This window comes from Suricata suricatta, chromosome 9 (genome assembly GCF_006229205.1).
Source record: "Suricata suricatta isolate VVHF042 chromosome 9, meerkat_22Aug2017_6uvM2_HiC, whole genome shotgun sequence".
NCBI lineage: Eukaryota > Metazoa > Chordata > Mammalia > Carnivora > Herpestidae > Suricata > Suricata suricatta.
In genome coordinates this window covers 67,912,805-67,931,533 of record NC_043708.1, presented here as the reverse complement: position 1 = coordinate 67,931,533, position 18,729 = coordinate 67,912,805, and the positions used below count along the sequence as shown (strand labels likewise).

Sequence of the window (18,729 nt, the reverse complement as noted above, 5' to 3'; positions counted from 1 at the left end):
ATATATATATATATATATATATATATAGTAGAAATACAGACCAGAAATATCTTTAAGCAAAGATTATTTAATCCGACTGAATGTTTTTAAGAAGGATTTTAATTATGAAATTTTCCTTCTGACTACTGAAGCAACATTTTGTGCTTTAGTTGTGGAAGAAAAAAACTCACTTTATCTCTGTTTGGTAAATATTTTAAAATGCAGTGCCCATACACACAGTTTGGTTCTTCAATTACTTTTCCTCCACACTGACAAACCATCTAACGCTATTTAATGGCCTCTCCTAGAGTGCTTCATGATTCAGAGTCTTCCAGCTGTGACAAATCAAAAGGCACCTATGTATTCTTTGGGGTTTTTATTTTCAAAAATGTCAAAAATTCAATTTAGTTTTGATTTTGATGTACATTAATCTTCACAACCTTTTATGCATCAATTAACAGGTAAAAGTTATAAGGGCATCTCTTCACTGAATGTGTCATGAAGGCCTTTTAGTCTTTTTTTAGTATGTATTCTTTGCTGTTTTCACAGTAAGCTACACTTTTAAAGGCTCCTTTCTTGAGTTTTTCTTTTTGGAGGCCTGCTTTACATAACAGAAGTTTTGTTCCTGTTCCCTAAAAGTGCATATTCTCTATCCAGAATCGTTCCTGTGAGGCAGGGTCAGAGCAGGGACCCTAACGGCTGAAATTAAAGGTACAGACTTACATTTTACTCTTTCTAACTTCAAAATATTTATTATTCATATATTATAGAACTGGAGCAACTTTAGGAAGCACTTAACCCAACTCTTCCATTTTATAGATGAGAAAGAAGGGTCAGATTAAGTTGAATAGCTTGTATAAACCAGCAGGCTAGTTAATAACATATTCAATACAAAAGCTCAGCTCCTTGTAGCCTCTCTAAAATACCACACAACTCTCGGCACTTTGAAACAGATTGTGTGGCTAGAGGTTGTAATCGTTTCTTGTTCACCTTCATAAAGTAGTTAACTGAGCTTCCCTGTTGACTTCCCTAAAGACTTGTGAGTTCCTTAGAAATAAAGGCCATTCATAGTCTCTAGAATGTCTCTAGAACATTCAGTAAGATGTTTTACCTTCAGCTAACTATCAAGAATGAGATTGTTCCACATTATGAGCAAAATGTGGAGCTGCTCCTGGTATGAACACCCTTTTAATTTTATACCACTCCCTTGGCCTAAAACCCTTAACACAGAAGAAGTGTGGTTTGGTTACTTGGCTATCCTCCCTCAAATTCATCAGGAAGACATAAATCACTTCTGAATACTTCTTATTTCTTCCCATTCTTTAACTTTGAAGCCAACTTTCCACTTAATCTATTATTCCTGGACCCAAGACACGGTAATTAACCTCAGAGATGGAGTTTAGTCAAAAATGCACTCTGCAAACAGTGTTACATTAGAAAAATTTTAATTGTGTTCAGCAACATTTCTTAATTTAATCTGAAAGGTTACAGTATCTTCCTTATCAATCAATAAGCATTTAATTTCTGGATGAAGGCTGAAATGATTTTCTCTGGCTTACCAGCTTGGCATAAGTCTATGCTTGGGGCCGTTAATTCACCTTGCAAAGTCTTCGCTTGAATTCTTCTGGGCTCTGAGAGAGTGAGGTATCTTTTCAGAAATGGGTCATTTTAGTATGACGAGTTACAAGGCAAATTCATCTACAGTTTCTTTGAGGAGCATTAAGTCCAAGTCAGTGAGACTTTTTTATTATGTATAATAATTGGAAGGGGAGGGGCAAAGCTGTGGGGTTAATCATCTCTCTCCCCCATTGCAGAGTCAATAAGTTGAGTCGATATGTTGTTATATAGTATATAACAATATATGACAGTGTTATGATAAGGTTTTAGATTGTTGTTGTAAGAATTCAATGTTCAAATGTTATCTCCTATTTGGAGCATGAGCTTTTCAAACAAAGAAGACATGTTTCTCTGATGTAACATTTCTGTTCACAAACACAATTAATGATGACCAATATATTAATAAATTGCAGTGATGATTGGGGAAAATTTCCACCTAGTCCTAATAATTTTTCTCAGATCCACCGTGTGTTGCACCATCTTTCTAGCCTATAGATCTTGTTCTCAGTAGAGGTAGAAAGAGAGAGAAATGTCTAGGCCTAATTACTAATGACTTTGAGGTACAAAAGCCTGAAAGTTCTGCAGTCAGGAAGTTAGAATTGCTATTAAAATGTCTCTTCCCACCACCAATATTTGGGAAGCATATGGCACAACAGCCTCTGATAAGCTTCAGTTAAAATTTTCTAATTCAAAGAAATTAGTAGGAATCATTGCATTTGAAAGCAAGAAGAAGAGACCTTGGAAATCCAGTTTTCCAGGTGAGGATGACAAGTCTAAGTTACATTAAGTGACAGGCCAAAGGCCACATAATTAATTAGTGGCAAATTTGGCACTAGAAGCTAACCACGTCAGAGCTCTTTCCACTAAAACCTTACATTTCTTGAATAGTTAGAGCATTTACTTGCAGGAAAAAATGGCTCAAAGTCTGAGGGAAGACATGCCAAGAGTTCCATTATACTTAAGCTTTTAAATGTTCTTCTTCTGGCCACTGCTTCCTGGCTAGCTTTCATCTCCCTGCATACGATTCCCCTGCACGAGCTCATACAAATACTGATGACCACCGCAGGAAGGCTTTGCCCCGACATCCTGTCCTGTTTGCAATCATCCCAGTCCATTTGTTGCACAAAATAAGGACCTACACATTCTCATATAATGCATCGGTTTGCACTCCAGACATACCGTCACCCACCAACTTCTGGTAATTCCACTTCAAGAAGGACTCCAAAATTTGTGCCTTGCCCTCTGTGGTCTTATCATCATTCTCCTGGATCACTGCAAAGCGACTCCCCTTCTTGGGGCTTTTTGCCATATGCTTGCCTCTCCCGGTCTACTTTCCATTCTCCCCTATGTTCATTCTTTCTGAAAACAAATCTGATAATGACTCTTTCTGTATTTATAAAACTGCATGACTCTGCCTTGCCTTCACATTCTGGCTCAGCCTGTCTTTCCCAGGGTGAACCTGTTCCCTGGCGGACCTGTGCTGTGGTGGGGCAGCCCAAGCTTTTCACCCTCCTCTGCACAAGCCATCACCTTTTATACAGCCAGGCTTGGTGGAGGGTTTCCCTCTCCCAAACAGCTTCCTTTCCAATCATTGCTTCCAAAACTCTTATCCTAGCTAAAAACAAGCTAAAAAAAAAATCACTTTTCTATATAACATTGCCGGAGCCCTTTGTTTCTCGTCCCTACCTCACTCCATCCCTGCATTTCTTATGACGTGTATGGAATTATTTATTTCAATTCAATACCTATCTTACTATTCAATTCAAAACGTCTTAAGGCCCAGTGAATAAAAGGCAGACAACACAGGCAAATGCACGTGGGATTGATCCCTACTCACCAACTGCTAATGATGTGACTTGGACACAGTCTCGATGATCCTGTTTGTTGATTTGTGTCAGTCAATAGCTGGAGACATTCATCCCTGTCTTCTCAACCTTGAGTTAAATGTCAAGCATATTTGCTGAAATAAAAATCATCTTCCCTTGTTTCTTTATATGTGGCTAAGCTCTCAAGTTCCAGTTTGCTGATGGTGACTACCAATCTGAGGTAACTCGGTCACTAGCCTTGTGAGCAGTATTTTGGAAATGGGTCTTTTCAGTGCAGGATTCCCTCCCTGCTCCACTCCCACCCCTCTACATGCCTGCCCCTTGCCCCCCAGGGCAGAGCAGAAGGACTGAGGGGCTTCCGGAGCACCTTAGAGATGCTGAATTTGTACACCAGACTTGCTTTTGTCCTTAGTCAAGGTGTAGGGCTTTCTACCTGATCTTGAGCTTTAATCTCTGGCCCGGTCATATTCATCAGTTAAGTCCTTAGATGACAGAGGTTCAGTGGAAACCCTGAGTAAATTTGAGAGGATGTCAAAACACAAAGAATCATGGTGTGACTCTCGGGCTGTTTTTTCTCTGGAAACCTGCAAACTATCTAGGTCCCATTTCCACAGGATGCTTGAGGCTAGATGTCTGAAAACAAGATACCAATGGCTTTGGTTCCTCCTGAGGGCTGTAGGGAAGGATCTGTTCCAGGCCCCTGGCCTTGGTTTGTAGATGGCCATCAACTTTCGGTGTCTCTTCACATTGTTTTCCCTTTTTGTGAGTCAGTCCGCATGTCCAAATCACCCCTCATTATAAGGAAAACTGTCGTGTGGGACTAGTGGCCATCCTCCAGACCTCATTTTGACTTGGATTACCTTTGTAATGACCCTACCTATAAGTGAGGTCTGTCTACAAGTCTTAATTACAGTTAAGACCCCAACAGATCTTTTTTGGGAGGGAGGATACATGTCAACTAATAATACCTGATTATTCTAAATGCATTTTCCTGGCTGCTCACTCTCTAGGACACACCTTCTGAAGACAACCCCTGGGCTCCACAGGATTTGTAAGGCTTCACTAAGGCACGTCCCTAGATGCCTCCACTTGCTGGCGCCCTTCTCTTATTCTGCAGTGATGGGATACTGGGGCACAGGACGAGGTTTATAGTCTCCTGGAGGAGAGACAATCTGGAAGTTAGACCATGCTTTGGTCCTGTCTGCTTTGCAGCTGTCCCCAAGGTACTGAGGTTTCCAGGGGGTGTTTCTGTGATCCCACCATCTCCCCTGGGTTGATGGAGATGGAGTTCTGCACCCTTCTCCAGGACCCTCAATCATCTACACCAGTCATATCCGCCCAATTCTCTCATTCTTTCTTGCTGACCAAATGTGTATCTCTCTTTGAACAGGAAAACAATAACTACTTTATTGCATATTCTCTGTAACATAACTTAAATGGAGCTACTAAAAATTTATTATGGAATTATTTAATATGGAATATTAAGCTGCTTATTAAAATTCACATTCTTATCCTTGTCCTTAAAGGCTCAACATAGGGCATCACTACCTGAAATTTTATGACATACCCTAGATGCTTCTGAAACACATGGCCTGCAGACCATGCTTTGAGAAACACTGGTTTTACTTATAAGCTCATGCTCTGAATTTTCAATTGTTTTTTAATATACAACACTGAGTGTTTGAAAGAAGAAGATAAAAACAGAAACTTTTTATTCCTCAAGTGCTTAGCTCTTGAGGATAAAAGCCATGACTTTCAACATCATTACCTCTGCTAGAGATTTTCAAAAGCTATCTAAATTTTAAAAATCCAATAAATTGACTCTGTGTGTGTGTGTGTGTGTGTGTGTGTGTGTGTGTGTGTTTGCATTGTCTCTTCTCTCAGTTCACTGTGTGGTAAGCTCTTCCTTCTTAAATGGTGAGGATAAAAGCAGAATGAATTTGTTAAAACACATAGTTTATTATTAAACATTGCCATGCTAAATGCATGTCCAAGTGTGTGCATGCGTGCGCGCGCGTGCGCATGTGTGTGTGTGTGTGTGTGTGTGTGTGTGTGTAGGAAAGTGGAATCTAGGAATAAATCATGAAGTGCAAGGAAGAAATAATATGTAGAACCAGTTACAACTTATTTGGGATCCTGACTGCTATGTCTCATTTGGTTCAACTGAGAAAATCATTTGATTTATCTTAGTTTCAGTTTCTTTCCACTTAACCACAAGATTCTTTCAAAATACGACTAATTTATATTACTTTAATCTGGCACTTTGTAGAGAAATTGTCATTATTTGTTGAATGAATAAATGGGTGATGTCATTTCTTTCAATCCTGGTAGGACTGAAATATTCTAAAGCAAGTCACCAAAGTATGATGCATAATGTACTTTCCCTTTTTATGGTTTTTAAAAGGAAGACTGAGTGTTGACTTTCAGGTATGGTCTAGGCATTGCTCTACCAGAATTAGAGAAATTAAATGTGTCTCAACATTCTTTTTTGTTCTGTACTCTTTGAACTTGAAGCTTTATTTAAAAAAAAAGTTAAACTCTGAATCCTATCTTTTCCTGGGCATTTTATAAATACTTTGCAAGTCATAAAGTGAAATTAGCATCAATGAACCAAAGTTAAGGGGTCAGGGAAGGCAGAAATCAAGTTACTAGCCAGAAGCACTCAGTGTACATGTGCTGCCATTAATGGCATAAAAAGGAATAAAAATATGCAATGTTTGTTCATCTTCACGCTATGCTGGAGCACCAGATTTTGAAATCACCCTGGCATAGACCATATTTAATTTTTTTAATGTTTTAATTATTTTTGAAACAAAGAGAGAGAGAGAGTAAGAGTGAGAGAGAGAGAGAGAGAGAGAGAGAGAGAGAGAGAGAGAGAGAGAGAGAGAGGGAGACACAGAATCCAAAGCAGGCTCCAGGTTTTGAGCTCTCAGCACAGAGACTAATGTGGGGCTCAAACTTGTGAACCATGAGATCATGACCTGAGCCAAAGTCAGAGCCACCCAGATGCCCCTAGACCAGATTTTAAACTGCAGTAAGTAGGAGTCTGTGAAGATCTCTGAGAACCTGAAAGAGTCTCGGTCATTTGCCTTGGTCGATCTCTGGACCAAGTTGTCTTCTCCCACCCTGTATATGACTTTATTTTAAATTCTAAACCCCCTTTCCAACTCTTTTTATTCATCTAATTTTAATATGCAGGTTACAATGGCCAGTGTTCAGAAATAGGATCAGCTAAACATTTATAATTCTACGCAGCAACTTGAGAAGTTTTGAAAAATAAAGCATGTGGAACGCCATTAACAAAGAACACAAGGACTCAAGGACCAAAGGATAAATCATTTGTTTCAGCACATCTTGTATAAGCAACACATTTCCAGAGGCAGTAGGTATGAAAGATCAGATCAGCATCAGAAGTGCTAAATGATATTCACTCGCCATCTTCACCAAAATAATAATAATAAGATTGCATAGGAATATTTTTTTTGAATGTCAGAGATAATTTGAATAATGTGATTTTTTTTTGACCCACACTCTAAGTCAAAGCCTTATTCTGGCAGATAATAGAGATGAGATGAAATAGAGGACTATAACCAGATACAGAAAAGCAGCAGAACCTTTTAAATACTAATAGATGAAACAGGCAATTCAATGCAGATAAATGCAGAATAATGATGCTTTTGATGGGTCTTTATCACAGAAGGCTATGTTCCTCATGAATTATGAACCAGAAAAAAAAAGGAATTTCAGTCAAAAGACAAATCTGTTTGTATCATCAATGAATGATGAGTAATAGACAAGAACCAAATAGGAGGGCACAGAATGGCTACAGCTTGATAACTCTATCAGCCAAGTCTCTATAAAAAAAAATATGGAGAAACAAAAGATGATTCAATAGAAGTCTGCAGGCTGCCCAAAATGGCACAAGTGCTTCCACTTTTACAAAAGTGAGAGAGTGATTTTTTTTTTTTTGTGGGAAATCAAATACTGGTTGGTCTAACATTTACTGAAGTCAATTTCAAATGCAGATGTTTTTGGTGTTTTCTTATCTCAAAGGGCATCTGAAGTCTATTTGAAGTAATATTCTCCATGTGTTTTTTTTCTTTTAGTTGTCAAGTCTCTTTAACCTAAAATAATTAACTTTTGTTTTAGATCTTTTAGGATATTAATCCTTTTAAAGTACAGTTGCTTTGCAAAATGTCCCTCATCTGGAAGGGGTTCTTCATAATTAGATTCAGGCTGTGTCTCTGGCAGGATGGCCATGTGGGTGATATGTGCTTCCCAGTGTGTCGCATCAGCAAGGTTGCCAGTCTGTTCCATTACTGAGAATGTTAAATTTGACTCTTTCGTTAAAATGGTGTCTTCCAGATTTCATCATTGAAATGCACTTTTCATATTTTTGTAATCAATAGGCTACGTTTTAGCTGATAGTTTGATACTGTGTAACTGACATGTTCCTCAGTAACCTTTCACTGAGTGGTTTTAGCTCATTGATGATTTCGGTCAGAATCAATTACTATGGTGGTGGGTACAATATGGTGATTGAAATGTATACATATATATCAAATATATAGATTATATATTAGACATATTATTTTATGTATGTGTATATATACATGCTGTATGTATATACGTGTGTGTGTATGTGTGTGTGTGTGTGTGTATGTGTGTGTGTGTATAGCAATTTTTCTTCCAAAAAGGATTTTCCTTTCCCCTTTTTTTCTTTTTTTTCCCTGTTGGAATGCATGCCTGAATTCATTTTATTCCCTTTTTCTAATACATTTCTGTCATTATTCACTTGGATATCCAAACTATCCCTAATTTCACAAGCAGGAGTGCTTTCAGGTTGACTCTATTTCCTTGTGACATGTCCCTCTTGAGTTTTGAACACATCTTTGTTTTCTGGCACGAGAAGAGATTTGTTACAAGAATAATACAATAAATGCCAAGTTTTCCCATTTCGTTGTTGTCTTCCAGGTATATTTTAATCTAGAAGAGTAGCTCCTCTTTGGTTTAAAATCATACTGAAGAGACTCATCTAGTGTCTGTAATGTTCTACCTTCTAGATTTGTCCAACTGTTTCTTCATGATATCATTTCATTTTATCACCTGTAGCTCCTTTTCCTCCATTTTCCCACCTCACTGGCTTTACATTTGCAATCATCTCTTTCTGAAATGCATTTTGTCAACATTACTTTGCATCTTAAATCAGAATGTTGATTCCATATATGCAGAGAATAAGTCCGGTGATGGTGGATAGCAGAACAGGTAGTTTTAGCAGAACGCATCCCTATCCTCTGATTCCTTTAGCCCCAGACAGGTGATTGCAGGCAGACTACCTGACTGTCACCTGAAGGTAGAAGTAGGTCTAGATTGGTAGGAACTGTTAACCCAGAAAGGGAACAGTAGTTCAGCTGTAAAGAACCTCACAGCTTGACTTCTCCATACAATTTGTAGAGCACTAATTCCAAGTTATAACTGCAGAATGAAACTGGGTTTTTAACTTAAATGCACCCTGGGCAAAAACATATCATATGCCTGAGGTGATGTTGTTGAATGCAGATTGGCTTTCATTCTTTGTATTAAAACTATACCTCAATTTATGTACAGATGTGTTCCTCAATGTTTTGTCAGTAATTGTCACATACAGAGAAGTTTGCTGATTTTTTTTTCGGCAAAAAACAGTAACAAAAAGAAAACATAAAAGAATGTGAGTCTCTGATTTTATTCTAAAACTTAGTATTCCATGTTCTGGTGATTTTCATTTTATAAAGAAAAAACATAAAATGAAACTGAGTTTCTGCTGTATATGGATGGTGGATATCTGGCCAGTAAGGAGCCAGTCATATTTTAACATTAAGAACTAGAACTATTAATAATAATATTTGGAGAAAAATTAAAACAATAGGAATATAGGGTATCTGAGTGGAAGGAACAGTGCCTTGAGGACCAAGAGTCCTAAGTCCTGCCCTAACAAACTGGCTGTTTCACCCTGAGAAAGTTCTAGCTCTCTGTGCCTCAGGGTCTTCAACCTCAAAATGATGAGGCTGAACAAACTTATTACTAAATTGTTTTTGAATTTAATGTCCCTACATTTTATTGCTGGTATATTCTTGTGGCTTTAAAAAGCAGCACTTGGGGCATCTGGCCCAAGTTGAGCATCTGGCTTTTTGGCTCAGGTCATGATCTCACGGTTCATGGGTTAGAGCCCTGCGTCGGGCTCTGTGCTGACAGCTAGCTCAGAGCCTGGAGCCTGATTCAGATTCTGTGCCTCCCTCTCTCTCTGACCCTCCCCTGCTCCCGCTGTCTCTTTCTGTCTCTCAAAAATAAATAAAAAACAAAAAATATATATAATAACCAATTTCTTTAAAGATTTTTTTTAAAATTAAAAAACAGCACTTAATGCTACTTCTCCAATTTATTCCAACTTGTCTATTAACATCAAAAGCACCATTGTCATTTAAAGCTGACAGGTGGGGCACCTGGGTGGCTCATTCGGTTGAGCGTCTGACCAGCTCAGGTCATGAGTTTAAGCCCCGCATCTGTCTCTGTGATAACAGCTTGGAGCCTGGATCCTGCTTTGGAGTCTTTGTCTCCCTCTCTACAATCCCCTCCACCCCATGCTCTGTCTCTCTCTATGTCTCAAAAATAAACATTAAAAAAATTTTTTTAAATGATTAAAGCTGATGGGTGTGAGGGAGAAAAGTATTCAAGTTACCCAAAGGATTTTTCCAGCCCCCTCACCCTTTCTGATCTGCCTCCAGAACTCAGAATTCCTATTGCCAGGGGACAAGATTGTTGATGAGCCCATTTCTCATCCTTCTGGTGTGGAAATAAAAAAAATTGAGGACCATTAGCCCAAGGTCTTCACAGAGGGCATTCTCTGAAGACAGAAGTGGTTGTCAGACTTAAGTGTTAAGGGAAGCATCCCTTCAGGAGGATACTGTCTCCTCAGCATCACTTTTACCTTCTACAACTCCCCCATGAGTCTGAGGACTGACAACTAACAGCTTTCTTTTTTTAGTAGTCTGATTTAAAATTCCGTTATTGACACTGATCCTTTCTTTTTTACTCCACATTTTATGCCCTCTCCATTTCTAAGCTGCCTTAAAGATTCCATATGTCATAATTCTTGTGTTGAAAGCCACAGAAATGGACTCTGGCTAACTTTAACAAAAGGAAATTTACTGGACAGATATAGTGAGCTCAGAAAATATATAGGAGCATGAAGAGCTACGTTTGAGGAAGGACAGAACCAAGGCAGGGCCAGAAATAACACAGCAGGACCGCAATACTGGTCTCTAGCATGGCAAGTTGACCTAAAGCCTGGATCGCAGATAAAAGAGAAGTCCAAATGTTTTTTGTGTCTCTGTCATGTTGCTCTCATTAGATTCCGAGGAGGAAAACATTATTCTGGCCTAACTTGGCTCATATACCCACCTTTTGGGCAGGTGAGAGAGGTTCTCATAATTTTTATTGGGAAAAAGATAACTCCATTAAGAGATCCTAAGGTTTTGCTAGAAAAGTGATGGAAGTATTAGGCAATATTTAAAAAAAACCTATATTTATGTATGTTCATATGAGCATCTTTGTTTCCTGGTACAGCAAAGCTGTTTCTGAGGATGGACACATATTCTACATCTTCAGTCGAGAAACTGAGTTAATTTCTCTACTTGCTGCTTCTCGTCTAAAAGTATGAGTTATCTTCGTTTATGATCCCTGCTTCATCCTGATAGTTGTTTTTCTCAGAAAAGTACAGGTAGACCCCCCCATCAGAAAACCACTGTGTAAGTGGGTTTAAAATCTATTCTCCATTTATGGTTGAAAGAAGTTTAAAATGTTCAAAAGATAAAGAGATCAGGCTTTTGTTCAAAACAGGAATTATTTCTGTCACCTGGTGGCTGTCAGTTGAGCATCTGACTCTCGGTTTCAACTCAGGTCATGATCTCACAGCTCATGAGTTGAAGCCCCACATCGGGCTCCATGCTGCCAGAGTGGAGCCTATTTGGGATTCTCTCCCTCCCTCCCTCTCTGCCCCTCCCTTGCTCTTTCTTTCCCTCTCCTGCTTGCTCATTCTCTCTCAAAATAAATAAATAAACTTAAGAAAACTTTAAAAAGTCAAAATAAATAAAAATAGAAATTATTTGATAAAATAGTTCATCTTATACCTCCCACAGATATGGCTGCATAAACATAAGGTAGTCTCTGGGGTGCCTTGATGGCTCAGCCAATTAGGTGTCTGACTTTGACTCAGGTCATGATCTCACAGTCCATGAACTTGAGCCCCATCTCAGGTTCTGCCAACAGTTCAAAGCCTGGAGCCTGCTTCAGATCCTGTGTCCCCCTCTCTGTATGCCCCTCCCCATTCATATTCTGTCTCTCAAAAAAAAAATTAAAAATTAAAAAATTTTAAAAAACCATAAGGGGGGGTCTCAAGTTTTAAGTAGTACAAAGGAATATGACATGTGGGTAAGACTGACTGGAATTGCCCTGTGATGTTTATAGATGGACTCACGTGTTACTTCATGTCTAACACTTTCCAAAAATGATGGTGGTTTTCCCCTGCTTTCCAGTCTCCCTTTGGGGGAAATAATTTAGCATCTCTTTCCTACATCGTCTTTGTGAATTTATTGAACTTTAATGGAATTTTTCCCCTCCCACGAATGCAAACAATCTCCACTGGATCTAGTTACGTTTTAAGAGGATTCTGTGCTTCTTTTTTCGTTGTTAATTTTGTTTAATGTTTATTCATTCTTGAGAGGAAGACAGAGCATAAGCAGAGGAGGGGCAGAGAAAGAGGGGAGACACAGACTCCGAAGCAGGCTCCAGGCTCTGAGCTGTCAGCACAGAGCCCAACGCGGGGCTCAAATTCATGGACTGTGAGATCATGACCTGAGCCAAAGTCAGATGCCAAACCAAATGAGCCACTAGGCACTCCGAAGCTTCTGTGCTTCTATGGCACTCTATAGCTTTCTTTGATCATCTAGTCCTTTTTCATACCTTAGAGATAATCTTCTTCTGTAAAGACTCTTCCAGACTGCACTCAGTCACATGGTACAAATTCAGTCACCTAGGAAATGCTATACAAATGAAATCTGACTACCGACTAATTTCTGTTAGGATACTGAATAGCCTTAAGACTGGAATTTGCTAACTGTTGATATGAGTCTGATGAAAATGAGAAGTCATATGAATTCACCCAACACTGTATTGTTCAAGGTTTGATTAGCCAGCTGGGGGGCTTTAGGTTCTTTTGCTTCCCATCCTTTGACCATTTCCATTTATCAACTACTTCTTTAGGGATGAAAATAAACGGTGAGATGAAATTCAATCTGGTCCACTTTGTTGTTTAGCTGCAGCTCTGGTTAGAATGAAAAAATAGAGGGGTGCCTGGGCAGCTCAGAGAGTTAAGTATCTGTCTTGGGCTCAGGTTATGATCTCACAGCTCTTGAGTTGGAGCCCCATGTTGGGCTCTGTGCTGACAGCATGGAGCCTGAAGCCTGCTTCAGATTCTGTGTCTCCCTCTCTCTGCCCCTCCCCTCAGTCTCTCTCTCTCCTTCAAAAATAAATAAACATTAAAAAAATTAGAATGAAAAAAGAGGGTTTGTTGAAAAGAGGAGATAAAAGTAGAAATTAGTGGCTAAATTTAAACTAAGGGATTAGCTTTTGAAGTTTTTGATTTATGCAACCCATGCTCCCATTTGCATAGATAATTGAGTTAGCTTTATAAAGTTTAGAGTTGCCTCACTCATAGATATTTTATTCATGGGTTATTGCCCCTAAAAATACTTAACCATAAAGGAAGTCCTCTAAAGGAAATGCGGCCTCTGAAATGAGGCTTACAACTATTAGGTGGAAGATCTGAGAGGCGCGACTTGCCTCCTTCAGTTTAATGATGATGATGTCCGCTTGGTCACCATCTCCCTTTTGTTCATTTAAATGGCACAAGAACATAAACCCAAACTATGGTGGCCTGTGTATCAAGGCACCACATGGCACCTAACGATAAAACCATGCTCTTCCTCGAGCTGTCAGCTGCCTGTACTGTTTTGCGGAGGCAGTGACAGATGCCTGATACCTATACAACCACCAGAATCAGAGTTTAATGAATGTAGTATTTATACAACTTCAGAAGCCTGGAAATCAGTGAAATTCATTCCTGTGATTCCTTGGAGTGAGAAATTAGCATTTCTGCACAGACAATCATTTCCTAACATTTTACCTCCTATCTTATAGAAAATCTCAGGAGAGCTCACTGTTACTTCTTAAAAAAGAAAAGAATCCAAACAGAGCAATATAAACAAAATAAAGAACACTTTCGGTGAACCCCAGTACTGCACTGTCAGAGGAATGGGGAAGAAAGCCCTTTGGATGCTTTCAATCCCCACCCCATCACTGCCCTGCTCCTTAAAGCCAGCACCTGTTGAGCAGAAGCCCTGCTGTGAGTTTCCACAAAGTTCGATGATCCAAATGATGGAACATCCTGAGCAGCAACTGCACTGGCAGAACATTATCATAATAGCCCGACCTCCCGAGCTTTTCCTGATTACCTGGATCTTACCTCCCAAAGGGAAAATGACTTCAAAGACTGAACCTCTTGCCTGAGTTTTTCAAAGATTCAGCAACTTGAAACTACAGGCTCTCCCAGCTTGTTTTCCACAGGCACAACAATGCCAGAAAATGAGCCGAGCCCCCTGGATAGCCCAGAGGATGGGGAAGCAGCGCCCTAGGCTGGGCTGGTCTAATCACACAGAGCTGCCTTCCTACAGGAAGAGCAAGACTGAGGATCCCTTCCCCCACTTGCCCCCGCCCACCCCACCTCGTTGTTTTTACTTGAACGTTTTAAAAACGGAGTTTTTGTTTCCAAAGTCCATTTGGAAAGGCACACAGATTAGAGTTTCAAAACAGTACTAGCCCAAATCCGGCTGAAACTTTTAATTAGTCCGATGTTATTTTTAGACTTGCTCAAAGCTTCATAATTGAGCCCTTTGCAGTTGTACAAACAAATAGAAACCTTGTAAGATCTTGAAATTCATGATAGTTTACTAATGAAGTCAGCTTGGAAAACTCTTCATTGAATATTGTAATTTGATTGCCATCTTATTCTGATTGGACCCTGGTTTTGCATTTAAATGAGTATGTATTATTTGAAATGCAAAACAGTATGTTATCTGGGGTATTTTGCAAGAACAGACAAGATTAAAAACATCTAATGTTCCATTTTATAAAAACATTACAAAATGGAAGTGCAGAGCTGACTTTTAAAATTTATTAGTAACAGCTTACAATAATTGGACATTAATTAATCCTAAATTACAAGACATTTCTGTGGAAATGCATATTACATTCTTCCCATCAGTACTCAGCAGATTCATTAGTATTATTATTTTTGTTTGGGATACTGAAGGCACTAACGACAGTTTCTTACTAAAGCAGTCATGGCTACAGAATGGACTGTTACTCATTCGAGTTTAACACCATAGATCACCAATTACTGATTCTGTAACTGCTGACCTTGAGGATCCAATTAAAAAAAAAAAAAGCTGCCGCAGTAGCTAAGGCAAGCTAAATTCAGGAATCAGGGTCTGTGTCGGTGTGTTCCAAGCTTTGATTTTTGGCAGCCTTTCTGGTTTTAGATGGAATAGAAGGAATGTTCTGATTCTGTAACCCCTTATTTTTATTTCTTAACTGTGATTTTTGTGTCTTACATAGAAAATTGTTTTCAATCACATCACCCAACAAAGAGGATTTCTGTCTGAGAGGAGCAGGGAGATCTCTGGCAGCCATCTCTGTATTTGATTATTTGGCTGTCTGAACTTTCCATTACATCTATTCTCAGACACATAGAGTTACTCATAATATATTAGACTGAATTTTTTTCTCCCTCCAGGATTTGCTGACAAAGGATTGTCAAAACAGGATCTCAGACTTATGAGTGTATTTTCCAAGTCTTTGGAATAATTCTTAATTACTTAAGAATTATATACAGTGGCCTGTATTCTAGGAATGAATACTTCATGTGGGATTTAGACTGTGAGACAAAGATCTTCTTTCACCTATTTCATATTCCTGACCTCAAATCCCAGGGAAAGTCTTAGCAGAGGGAGGACCAGGAGTTTCTGGTGGCCTCCAAGAGTAAGAACGATGGACGAAGGTGTCAATGCCAATGCCTACAACAGGGAGAGAGATAGCAGAGAGGTGGCATTCTGATTTTACACCTGCACTCTTCTGCGGACCTGAGGAGATCCTGATCTCCATGTTAATTCAACATCAGGGGAGCCCTGATAGGCGATTCTGAAAGCTTCATGAAAGTATCTATCACCTGTGGACTGCACACAGTGCCACTGTCATATAACCCATTTGGTGAATTATATCAAAGTAATTTTTATCTGAGATTCTAACGTTAGTGAGGGGGTCTCCTTAGTCCTTCTCTCCCAACCCCGTGGCTACAATGCAGGAAATACAATTTTTTAACTGGAAAAACTCAAATTTTCTGAACTCCAATATAACTTCAAATCAAACTGTTCTGGTTAAAAGAAAATATACTTAAAATGTGAGAGTAAATCTTATTCTGAATGGTCATCCTACTAAAATAGGAATCACGTACTGGGACTGGGCTGATTTTGGCTTGAGGGATATCTTATGAATCTTGTGTTATGTGAATGAGAGCTGCCAGCTTCCCATATGATCCTCTGTATCCAACCTGACCGTTGTGAGAATTAGTATATCATGGAACCCTATCCAGTACAGTCTTTCCTATTTTTTTTTTTAATTGGAGCAGAGGAAAAAGTTATCTCCCTGTTGGATACAATGAGAATATGTGAAGCCAGACTTCCAGTTGCCATGATTCAAATGTCATGGATAAAGTTGACCAAAGAGAAGATAACTGAAGTGAAAGAGAAGTATTATCCAGGGATAAGGAACAGTGCTATTTGAGTCAATTATTCTGGTTGTCCTAAGGTCACTGCTCCCTTTCCCAAGTTTAATTATCCTTCCCAATAAATCCCCCTGCTTTAACTCTAAGCCTGTTTGGGTTTTATTTCTCTCACTTGCTACTAAGAATCATCCCCACAGTCACACAGAATTCATTTCTCCCTTCTCTCCTCTCTGTAGGAAGAGAGTGATGAGGAAGCAGGCCATAAGGAATGAGTTTCCTCTGAACTAAATCCCTGTCCAGAAGTAGAAGCAAAAGATAAGCATGCATCAGATACCATCTCACCTGTCATATGTCAAATGCTGAACTGTTTTTCTGATTTTACAGCTTCAGTTGCGTTCTCGATTTTAATCTCTTACTTACTGGAGGCTTTACAGAGTATACCTCTAGAAAATCTCAGGCCCCTGAAAGAGATCAAAATGTTCCAAGTGAGTACTAGATTGCAACATGGCTGGTTAAATGTGTATCTTATCCCTGAAGAACACTTCATGACTTGGGGACTGATTGACCAGGAGTGTAAAGGAAAGGGAAGAATCACAATTGATTATGGGTCAGTGTGAATGGGAGTGTGGGGCAAGAAGAAGTCCAAAATGGGAAGTAGTTAGAAGTAATTGAGAGAAACTAATAGAACCGAAATGTGACAGAATCATGGAAGTTATTTTTACAAAGAATTTAAAATGAAAGTGATAAACATAGTGCCGAAAATACAAATGTTTTGGAGGAATTGAATTTAGAAAGAGTTTGGCTTTGGCAGTTGTGACAGCGTTGTTAACCTTAAAAGATGCAGCTTTAGACCTAAGAAGTTGAAAGCAGTATAACAAACAATGAACCAAAGAAGAAGAGGAAAAGGGAGACAAGGAGATAGAGATAGAGAAACAGAGAGAGAGAGAGACAGAGGAGAGAGAGAGAGACAGAGAAGGAGAGAGAGAGAGAGAGAGAGAGAAGGATCCAGAAAAAGGGCTAGGGATTATAGGATAGGAAGGAATCAGTGAATAAGTAAATTAATAGATGACAAGAAGGACACATGGAAAACTAAAGAGAAGTAATAACGCAATGATATTTAGAAAAGGGAGCTTTGTTTTTGGTTGGCTACATTTCAGAGGTGGATTAGGACACCTAATAAGACTGAGGAGGCTGAATGGAGTGGTGGGGAAACCAAAGATTCTAGGGCATTTTGGAAACATGCTGTGAACAGGGTCAACACAAATTGACTAAATAGGTTCATTACAATAATCTGTGAAGGATCAGTTACTATTTTATAGCATGTGTTCACTTTAGAACTAGTAAATACGAGTTCAAAACTTTTCCTGGTAACCACTGACAGTCTGGGAAGTTGGCAATGAGAGATGGAAGAAAATGAGATGCAAGAATGCACTAACAAGGCTGACTATGGGTTTCAGGTCTGGTGGTGAAGTAAATGAAGCATTAAAGGGGCTGACATCTTGGAATTAGAGAAGGGGATTAAGGTACCAGAAGTCCCCAATTATCTAGGTAATTACAAATAGGTTTTGAGTTTCTGTAGTACCAAATGGCTTGCTTAGGAATTAGGGAAACAATGATGAATAAGATGTGTTTCCACCAGGGCAGTCGCCATTTGGTGAAAGAGACAGTCATATACAAAAGCAGAGAGATTCTGGGGAAGTGAGGAAATAGGAGAAAAGAAAGAAGAAAGAAAATGGTGGTCAGAGAGAAGAAGCCCAGGGTCAGCTACTTGGGAAAAAAGAAATGGAAATGGTAAGCAGATTTAAATCTCTTTTTTAATTATATATGCAGTATTTGTGTAACTGGTATGTGTACTAAAATGAGAGCAGGAGCAGGGGTGAAGGGAGGAGGGGCTTTGACTTAGACTCTAACGCTCTCTCTTTATTGTTGTGGTAACCACAATGGAATTGGCTCCGAGTCATCTTTGGCATTCTCGTTTCTTCTCTTCTAAACTGAATTATGATCTAATGTCAATTTCTTAATCCATAAATCTGGCTTGACATTTCATGTGCTTCTAATAGATGGTGCTGGAAAAGCTGTTTCTGACTTAAGCTCCATAAAGGAAATGAGGAAAATGCAGAGAAGGCTTGAGGCTAATCTATAAAGCAATTTGAGGCCCATGCCAGAAAACTCTTCTTCAATTCATCTCAGTAGGTAATCTGAAGAACTGTCACTTCTTTGTGACACACAGAGGTCTAAGTCATATCAGAAGTTCATAATACAACCAACTACAGTTCTGTGTCTATAGCACATCATCTGAAGTTTTTGGAAACCAAAACATTAAACCAGCTGCCCAGCACCATATAGCCAGTGCTCCTCGCCCTTGTTCGGTATAAAATCTTCGTTCAGTTTTTAAAAAGTAAAATTCAGGCATATCAGCATGGAGATGGACAA

At 39.1% G+C, this 18,729-nt stretch overlaps 1 long non-coding RNA gene across 1 annotated transcript in view; it reads right to left on the bottom strand.

Moving 5' to 3' along the window:
- Positions 1-14,147, bottom strand: part of LOC115302528 — a 69,209-nt gene extending 55,062 nt beyond the window's left edge. The window contains exon 1 of the long non-coding RNA XR_003913519.1: positions 13,981-14,147. This is a non-coding gene — a long non-coding RNA (uncharacterized LOC115302528). The remainder of the gene's footprint in view (positions 1-13,980) is intronic.
- Between the last annotated feature and the right edge of the window lie 4,582 nt (positions 14,148-18,729).